The sequence below is a fragment of the Lygodium microphyllum genome, chromosome 10 (assembly GCF_053477565.2).
Source record: "Lygodium microphyllum isolate KBCC chromosome 10, Lygodium_microphyllum_v1.1.10, whole genome shotgun sequence".
NCBI lineage: Eukaryota > Viridiplantae > Streptophyta > Polypodiopsida > Schizaeales > Lygodiaceae > Lygodium > Lygodium microphyllum.
Window position 1 is genome coordinate 8,466,835 of NC_141144.1, and position 10,060 is coordinate 8,476,894.

At 38.9% G+C, this 10,060-nt stretch overlaps 1 long non-coding RNA gene across 1 annotated transcript; it reads right to left on the reverse strand.

Moving 5' to 3' along the window:
- Nucleotides 1–3,664: 3,664 nt before the first annotated feature.
- LOC148029686 (uncharacterized) lies at nt 3,665–4,802 on the reverse strand. The gene is made up of 3 exons (XR_015692248.1): nt 4,711–4,802; nt 4,313–4,445; nt 3,665–4,184 (listed from the first exon to the last, which is right to left on the reverse strand). It is a non-coding gene; the product is annotated as an uncharacterized LOC148029686 (long non-coding RNA).
- Between the last annotated feature and the right edge of the window lie 5,258 nt (nt 4,803–10,060).

Below are 10,060 nucleotides of genomic sequence, written 5' to 3' on the forward strand. Positions count from 1 at the left end.
CACTGCCATGCTTTCCATATCCATCATTCCTGCCTCTAACTGTCATAGCATGCGACACACGAGAGGCATCCAAATTCTTACGGTTAACCTCTTCCTGCAGAAAAGCACTCTCAACATCAGATAATTTCAAGGTAGCAGTAGAGGCACATAATGCAGTGCGGAATACATCCCATGACTCATTAAGAGTACCAAGCAAGAAAAGAGGAGTGACATCCTCTGCAAAAGTGATGTTCTGCGAAGTCAAGTTCTTGAGTATAGCATGGAACTGGCTCAAGTGAGCAGACATGGTCACATTCTCCTTCATGCGTAGATCCATGAGTTGCTTCAACCAATACATCAGACTCGCTGGACTTTTCTTGTCATAGAGATTCTTGGGGAAGATGCCATTTAGACTACATAGGATAACATCTACACACACAAAAAGTAAGGAAAAGGGAGTTTCTACAAAACCCACACAATCCACCACTAAGTCGAATATTAGAAAGAAACCAAAAGATAGACATGACTAGACTAGACTTCCCCAAATAGACCACATCCTATGGAAAAATTTTGACCTATGTATACGTGACCTATGGAAAAATTTTTGACATGACCTATGTATACGTGTGATCAAAAGCTTCATGATATTCAAATATGCATGCACCTTGAAACCTCGTATCAAGCACTCAAATCAAATATAATCTCAATCATATTGCATCATTGATACTAAATAGTCCCAACAGATCAAAATTAACTCGTAACAGATTCACCCACTAACAAACAGAATAGACATGGATTGATAAGACCAATGTTGACTTGACAAAATCTTATTCTCGTAAACGATTTTTATCAACCTATGATGCATTGATTGGAATGAGTGGAATATACGAATTCCTCTATATCAAATGAGAAATTAGTTTGCAACTCATTAGTTTATTTTCCCTTAATACATGATGATTTGAATTTCACAACCCAAAACCCACTCAGACTTGACTTGACTTGACTATGGGTTTGTACAAATGCACTTCATTGTTACAATTTACATGATGTTTAGCACTAAGTGCATGCATACATGACAATAGGGATTTATTATTAATTACAACCTAATGTATGTGTAGTATGTGTGCACATGCACTATGAACTAAGGGTTCATTTTAAATTAATAAAATTATGTGGGTTATTGTGCCATGTGCTTGTGCGACAATGGTGGGGGACTCTTTTAACAATCGGGTTGATTTTAATGACAAAATTAACGAAGTGTAGTGTATTCATTTTGTGGGGTGCAACAATTGGATTAATTTTATTTACAAATTATTTGTGTGTTATGGTGCATGTGAAAGAGGAAAAAGAAATGGAACTTGACGGTGTGTGGTGGACACCTACAAGGTTTGAAGACATGGGTAGCAAGGATCACAAATCCCATGTCCAAAAATCCACATCAATAGAGATCCACGATCAATAAGATAATAGATCAACTAGGAGAGAATCGGCCTCTACAACAATACTAAAATAAGAAAAACAACAACTAATACTAATGCAAAGAAGAACAAAAGGAAGGGAGAATATGTGGGTTATTGGGTTTGTTTGTTTTTTTCATTTTGTTTGATTGTGCCTTTTAGGATTTTATTTTTTGATTTGTTCTGTTTGGTTTGTTTTTTTTCCTAACACGATTTTTATATGATTGTGTAATTTTTGTCATCTCTTACTTTGTTTTTTTTTTTTGAACGTCTGGTTTGGAGTGACCAAAGAGCAGCAAAAATGTTTAGAATTTATAAATGAATTTTTTTGGAACTATTAGAAAAATTTAGAAAATTTTTGGCTCTTTTTTCAAAATTTTAAGGGTTTTCCATGAAATTTCCAAATTTATTCTAATTTTTTCAAAAGTTTCTAATATTTTAATGTGAATTGTTTGTTTGAATTTATAATCTCAAAATTTTTATTAATTTTGAGAATTTTCTCTCTATTTTTAAATAATTTTTCAATTTTATGTGAATTTTTATTATTTTACTTTATATTTTGTTATTAAAAATAAAAAATATAGAAAAAGGCAGGTGCTTGGTTGCACTATGTGTGAACAGCAAGCTATGTGACAGTCAAGATAGCACACACATCCTCACTGTGTGAACGAGGGCTTGATTGGTACTACACACAAACCATGAACGATCCACGTGCGAACATCACTAAAATGGCAGTCAAGGGAACATGTAGGGTGTGGTGTGGGATCAATAGTCATGAAAGGAGAAGAAGGAAGAAGTAGAGGAGGTGGGTGGAGGAGGAGAGGGAGGAGGCAAGTGGAGGAGAGACAAGCTAAAGAGGAGATGGATAGAACAGAGTACTACTCTGTACAGCATTACAAGGGATAAAAGAAAAGATTACCTAATACTCAATAGTAGTACTAATCCATACAGGAGATCAAAATCAGCATGTAGCCTCCCGGATCAAAAGGAAAAGTTGTATCTTTGACATGCATTGGTTCAACTTTCATAAGATCGAAATCAAATACTGCTGGAAATATGATCATCATGATAGTACTCACTAACAAAGTCTCCATTGCATGATGGTCTTCCAAGTCCACATGCTGTCCATAATCTGCCTTCTTGAACTGAACTTCTTGTTGTTTAACTTCTTGTTGTGGACTCATACCAGAATGGCCTTCAACAAGATGTTCTTCATCATCTTCAACAAGATGTTCTTCATCATTTACATCATAATATTCAAATAGCAAGATTATTTTGGCAGACTTTGCCCTACATGTGTCTTGGTGATTACAAGATAGTGGCTTAGCACAACGATAGCATAAGCCCGCAGCATGCAGTTCCCGTATTGTATCACTAGTAAGGTGTCTAACACGTTTAGCTTTAGATAGCAATTTACACACCTGTTCATCACCATTGGTCAGCTCTATGATAGTTTTGACATGCTGCTCATAGTCATCTTGTTGTTCATGTATAACAGATGGCTGTCCATGCTCAACATGTACAACAGATGGCTATCCATGCTCATCATGTACAACAGATGGCTGTCCATGCTCATCATGTACAACAGATGGCTGTCCATGCTCATCATGTACAACAGATGGCTGTCCATACTCATAACCATATTGCTCATGCTGTTCATACTGCATATGGTGACAATAGCCCTGCTGCACATCAGAGGAACAGTTAGGTTGAGCATATACATTTGCTTCTACTGATGTTTGCTGCTCATATACATAAGCATGTTGCCAATGATCATTGATCCCACTGTATTGGTCATAATCACTTGCTTGCTGTTGATCAAAGCTAGAAGTGTACTGATAAGCATAACCATTTCTGTTACATCCATAAGAACTATTTTGCTGAAGAGATGGATGCTCATAAGCATAAGCATGTTGACCATAATAACCATTCTGCTGCCAAGGTTCAATGGAATGATACTCTGCATTATTATATTGTACATCATATTTATAAGCATTAACATGCTGTCCAGATGTACTTGCATACTGCTCATATTCATTTGCATATTGTTGCTGTTCATATTCATAAGATGCATGTGGATCATAGTGTGTACCATTAGCATAAGCATTTGATCCAAGTATACCATCAGCATATAGATGCTGGCCATGAGCATAAGCATTTGATTCAGGTCCTGCTGTTTTTTCCATAAGAGCAATACACTGTTGAATCAAAACTACAAGTTTGTCAATATTAGCTTTTGTTTGAAGCTGATCTTGTCCAAGTTTGTCCATTTTAGCCTGTGTTTGAAGCCAACCTTGTCCAAGTTTGTCCATTTTAGCCTGTATTTGAAGCCAACGTTGTTCACTTGAGCTGGAGCTATTGTTCTTAGCTGCTGCCATTGCAGTCAAGTTGAAGAGATATGCTGTTCCTTGAAAAATAGAAGTCCAAATAAGGTGTATGATAGCTTGACTCGAAGGTTAGGATGTCTAGTATCAAGTAGAAATCCTAGTTTGAATTTAGGAGTAGCAATACCCCTCTCTGTTTAAGAATTTCCAGAACTGTCCACAGTAAACTGCTAGTGAACTGCCGGTACCAAATAGGCTCTAGCTCGAGAAATATGTGTCCAAATGAGACGTTTGATGGCTCCACTCGAAGCTTATGATGTCTAGTATCAATTCCAATTGTGCCTTTGTCGTTAGAATGATGCTACTAATTTCTGTAGCAACTTTCCCAAATCTGTCCCTGTTTGGACTGCACCCTATTTTGGCCCTGTTCCAAGTGTTTTGAGTACTTCTTATCCAACTTGAGTCAATACCCAACACCTATACACTCAAATGAGTAGGAGAGAGCATTCCATGAATATGGCATTACAAGATTGCATCCCCAAAGCATCATACCCTTGAGAATGCTCCATCGGTCTTCCATAGGCAATAGGTTGATGACGAGGAGTCAAGTGGCACAAGATTCTTCAAATAGATCATTGCTGAGCCTTCAAGAAATGGTTCAATCTCTTCAATGTTGGGGAAGAACCTTCAAATGTTGTCGATCACTGATGCTAAGAACATTCAGGAAGTGTTGAAGAGAAAAAAGGACCCCATGAAATTCTTCAAAATTTTTGAACAATTTTAGTGCTGTCCAAAACTGTCAATCCTAGAGTTTGAAACCTTATAGCCATGCCCTAACAAAGCTTCAAGCTCAAAGGTCCTTCAATGTCGGTCATAGAGTATAAGTAGAGACCTCAAGGAGTGGAATAGATGAAAACCCCATGATTTTGAAGAAGAAATCTGAGATTTACTTGCTGCTGTAATAAACTGTCAAGGAATAGGCCTGACAAAGACGATGATGGAAGATGCTTAAGGAAGGTGCTTTTGAGCAAAAATCTTCAAGTGAATCTGCTGAAGTTTATCCTGGTAGTCATATTTCTGTAGAAAGCACAGTTCCACATATCATTGATGATGCTAATGCAATGTATGAATCTGGATCTCCAGTGAGCCAGGAGACAATCAGATCTTCTCTGAAGCATGGGAAACTGCCATTGGTTGCATTATCGATGGATGGCAATCGAGCTATTGATGCAATGTGAAGCCTTGCGTCTCCTAGATAACAGATAGTGTTAACTGTCTTATTGCATTCACAAACAGCAGATTTAATCAGGATGTTAGTTTGAATGCAATTGCATTTTTACGATTCTGTGCATTGAAATTAGCAGAGGGAGATCTTGGATCTGCTGCAGGAGTTGGGTCTAAAGCTCCAATCCGGATGGATGCCGATCATACTGAGACAGAGACTTCATGTGATTCTGATGAGTCCAGGCATGATAGCATACCGTCTGAAACTGGAGTTCGGGTTAGTGAGTTTGGATGCAGGTATTCATGTGAGAAAGATTGTGTGTCTGGTCAGTTTCCTTCTGACAAGCAAGGGATCGAGAGCTTCAATGTTGGGTCTCAATCATCAGGTACACTTGATGATGGGAAGGAGGAGCCATCTGAGGTGTCAATGGTAAGTGATGCAATTGGACCTGTGAACCGAGTCTCTGTTGAATCTGGAACAGATGTCTCTCAGCGGACAAACACAGATTGTGAGGCATCATATCGTCAAGAAGAAAAGGACTTTGTGAATGATGAAGGGCTTGACAAGGAAGAGAGCAATGGAGAAGGTGACTTTGTTACACCCTAGTGTTTGCAAACTGTGTGCCGAAAGTTAGTGTTTCCATGAATGTGAGAACTTCTATGTACAACTTGGAAGGTGATGTGAAGGACTATCTGTCTGAGGAGGAGACTCAGCTGCCAGTGCTCTACTTTTGCTTTTTCTGGATCTATATTGGCCTTGCAGTTGTCTGGACATATGTATAAAAAAGACTGGGACTGCCCATGGTGCCCATGGTTGGGATGTTGCATTCTATGCCTTCAGCTTTTTGAAAGGGGTCATGCTCTTTAGTGTGATAGTTATGATTGGCACAGGGTGGTCATTTTTTGAAGCCCTATCTGCAAGGAAAGGAAAAGAAGGTCCTTATGATTGTAATCCCCTTGCAGGTCTTAGCTAACATAGCCAATGTAGTCGTTGGAGAAACTGGCTTCTCGGAAATCAGACCAGCTTGCATCCAAAGCCAGTATTTGACCTTGAGTACTTCAGATGTTGATAAAGCCTTCAAGCTCCCATTCAAGAGTTGCTTCAGCAGGCGGAATCAGACAAAGTGAAAGGCCCCTGACCTTCCTCAAGTATAACGAGAAGGCGACCTGCTGTTTTCCTGCGCCAAGGATCATAATCAGACCAGCTTGCATCCAAAGCCAGTATTTGACCTTGAGTACTTCAGATGTTGATAAAGCCTTCAAGCTCCCATTCAAGAGTTGCTTTAGCAGGCGGAATCAGACGAAGTGAAAGGCCCCTGACCTTCCTCAAGTATAACAGAGAAGGCGACCTGCTGTTTTCCTGCGCCAAGGATCATACCCCTAGCCGAAGCAGCTCGAGCTCACTCCACAGTGTCCATCGAATGAAGTATTCTACTTCTTGAAATGGTTGCAGAGTACACCTTGAAATTGCTGCAACATAGAGTTCCTCCTGGAAAAGGCGACCTGCCGTTTTCCTGTTAAACAAGTCGATTTGCCATTTTTGATGGCTGTTGACTGTTGTGCCTGTGAGTTCAAACGTTGAAGAGAGAGACGATCAACTAAAACAAATAGTCCTGCAGAGATCAAGCTGCAGAAGAGGCTAGGCAGAGAAGTCCAAAGAACTCATCTGAACCACTCAAAGTCGCAGCAATGGTGGACGGTTATCTCCCCAAATATTTCTCACAACAGTAGCTCGAGTTGTTGCTAGAGACCCAGCTATATGCAGGCCGCTACCTCCGTATGAGCTAGAGCAGTCTCCAAGCGCGTCTGCTTCAGACACAGTGAATTAACTATCAGTGTGTCTTGGAAATGGATCCAAGATGCATGATGAGAACACTCTGCCCAGAGATGGCTTGGATTCTCTTAGTCGGTTGCTACATTTACTTTTCCGCACAGGTCGAAACCAAGGAACTAGTAACAGTAATCACAGGTTTCCTGATTCCGTTCTTAGGCCAGCTCTGCATATGGTATGGCTCACCCCCAGCATCCAAGGCAGCAATTGAAGCTATGCCTTGTAAACATCTCACAAACTTGTCGGCTTGAAGGAAACTCAGAACACCCCTGGTTATTTGCAAAGCCTGGGGCCATCACACCCCATAATAAGTTTGTTGCTTCTGTCTACATCCTGAAGAAGGAAGAAGGTGGAAGGCATTCTCCTTTCTTTGCTGGAAACAGGCCTCAGTTCTATATGAGGACAACTGATGTCATAGGTAGGGTGGCCTCTGGAGATCGTGTGTACTGCAACTCCACGTCAAGCATTTGGCTTCTTCCATTTTTGCCTCTAGCTTTGAAATATCTTCACTGCTGCCTATCTTTAGGGTTTGAAGAAGATTAAAATATCCCTAAAGCCTCTTCAAAGCCTTCAATAATGGTGCTCCACTTGTTAAGAATGAAGAGTAAAGAAAGTTTCCAGCATGAAATGCCTTCAAAAACCTCATGGCTGAAAGCTAAGAGAAGATATGTGCTGCAACTCCATGAAAGCTTGGCAAAAGCTTGGAGGAAGAGGAAAGGAAGACCTCTTTTGAAAAGTAACCACAGTTGAACCCCAAACTAAGCCCGGTTAACCATCCTTTACCCTAATTACCTTCAATTTTGCATAAAATTTGGTGACGTCCAACCATTTAAGCCCTTATCCGCCATATCTAACCTTGGATATCTCCATATGTGGTCATTTGCTAACTGTAGTTGTCCTGCAGCACTCCACTAGTCACTGTCTTGTACCATTTTTGTCTGAAATTGGTTTTGAAATAGGAAAATAGGAGTGAAAATGGAAGAAAATAATGGATCAAAGACTGAAGCTCTAATACCACTTGTCAGAGAGAGAACCAGGGAGAGAGAAAGAGGAGAGAGAAATACTGCAGGAAGAGAGAGAATAAGAGTGACGAGGAGAGAGAAAGACTAGAATTGGAGAGAGAAAGACAGGAAAGATGAAGAAGCCATGGAAGCTTAGAGCAAGGGAGAGAAAGATTGTAAATGTATTGATTTGTCAAAAGATATGAAAAATTACAACTTCTCTCCTTATATACCAGTGTCTATGTGACATGGCATATTGTTAGCATTCTAACTATTCCCAACTTCTTACATGCAATCCCAAGGACTATTCCCTACCCCCACCATCAAATGCAAGCAATGCCATAGTATAGTGCACCGAATCCACAGTGGCCGTAGATAGCAGTACCTCAAATGATGGTTCAACCACAACAACAGTGGCCTCAAACACTTTTCCTAATGGTGACTCAACAATAACAATGGAACCCTATCAACTAGAATCAATAGTCACCAGTCTCAACAATAGGAGCTTTGAATCAGATACAGAATGGAGAACCCTCTAGGACCCAATTAGTCTATGCACATATTACAAAGACTTTGCAAAACCCTACTATGAGTACTCATGGAGGAGAAAATTTGAAGAACTATTTGTCCAATTCAGTTTGCAAGCATCAAGAAAGAATTGATGGATGTCATTACACAATAAATATAGATGCTAAAGGTGAATATCACTAACATATCTAGTCCTGCAAGAGGTAGAAGAGATGTGATGCAATCTAATACATGGTGTGAAAAGTGACATCAATAGGACATTTAACCATTGAATGTACTTGAAAGCAAACTATCTCTAGATCCTTCTCTTCTTCTACTATTTAAGGAAGAACCATACAGGGGATATTTGCTCTCTGAAGGAGATGCATGAATGGAGGAAGAAAGATAAAGAAGCAAGATTCAACTTATTGGACTTCAAGATGATAACCTAGGATATCATATCAAAGCCTAGGGAGTTTGGTCGTAATTTTGGTCCAAGAGGTTTCCCTTTCAAAGTTACAGACAATAATAGTCTAGCAGTGGCTAGAGATCAAAAGTTGAGTGTTACAAATGCAAAGAAAATAGACATATCTCACCAAATTGCCCAAACCCTAGAAGGTCTATGGACTATAAACCTTGCAGTTGATGCAAAGGAGAAGGCCACACAAAGACTATCCTAGTCTAACTCTTATGAAAGCCAATACCACTGATAACCAATAGAAGACTCAAGAACCTACCTCCAACTTGGTGGAATTAGAAGTTGTCGCAATAACACATGCCAAGAAAAGAAATTCCACAGTTCCAAAATAGAACATTCCCTCCATCAAAATGGTGAAGTTCAATCTTCCAAAAGAGAAACAAAACAATACATGATAGAATGGCACAATACAAAGTAGTCCAGTACTAATACAGAAGGATACAGAGACAACTACAAAGATAGAATCAGAGGTCCAAGAGATAAAGGATGAAAAACTCCCCTAGTGATAGAAGTGTAAATGTTGCCACCACTACTAAAGTGATATTTCCATGTAATAAAAGTTAGTTGTTTAGTTCAAAAGTTAGTTAGCTAAATAATAAGTTAGTAAGATTATTAACTAAAGATTAACTAAGGTAAAAATAATTAACATTAATAACTAATAATTTTTATTTAATTAAAAATATATGTTAAAATTTTGAGAGTCGTAAATTTGATATTTTTCTCAGATTGACAAGGACCGTAGCCACCCTTCTCGTAAGTTACAATGTGAACGAGACTTATGAGCTATATTAATCACTAGTATTAATGTTTATAGTTTGGATGGTCCAAAAATATTAGATTTTGGGCAAAACTAGTATATTTTAGATATTATCTTTTATGGAGATTTCTAGAATTGGATATCATTTAAAAGAAAATATAAGTGATATTTTAGTTATTTTTGGAGATTTTATAAAAAGAAAAATAAAAAAGTGACTGGTGAAATCGTGCGTTCGCGATCGCAGTCTACAGGCAGTAGACAACACTTCGAACAAAGAAAAGAAGAAGGAGTGAACTAAGAGCTTTTTAATCAAGTGTCTTGGAGTTTTATTCCCCTTTCGGAGCCAATGGAACCATAAGATTTATGATTTGAGCATCAAATCACTGATCTTTTTAAGATCTCCCTCCACAAAGATCTCTACTTCTCAACAACAAGCTCTCTCCTCTAATTCACTATAAATATGAGGCATCGGGAGGCACAAGGGAGCATAAGGAGACCCCGA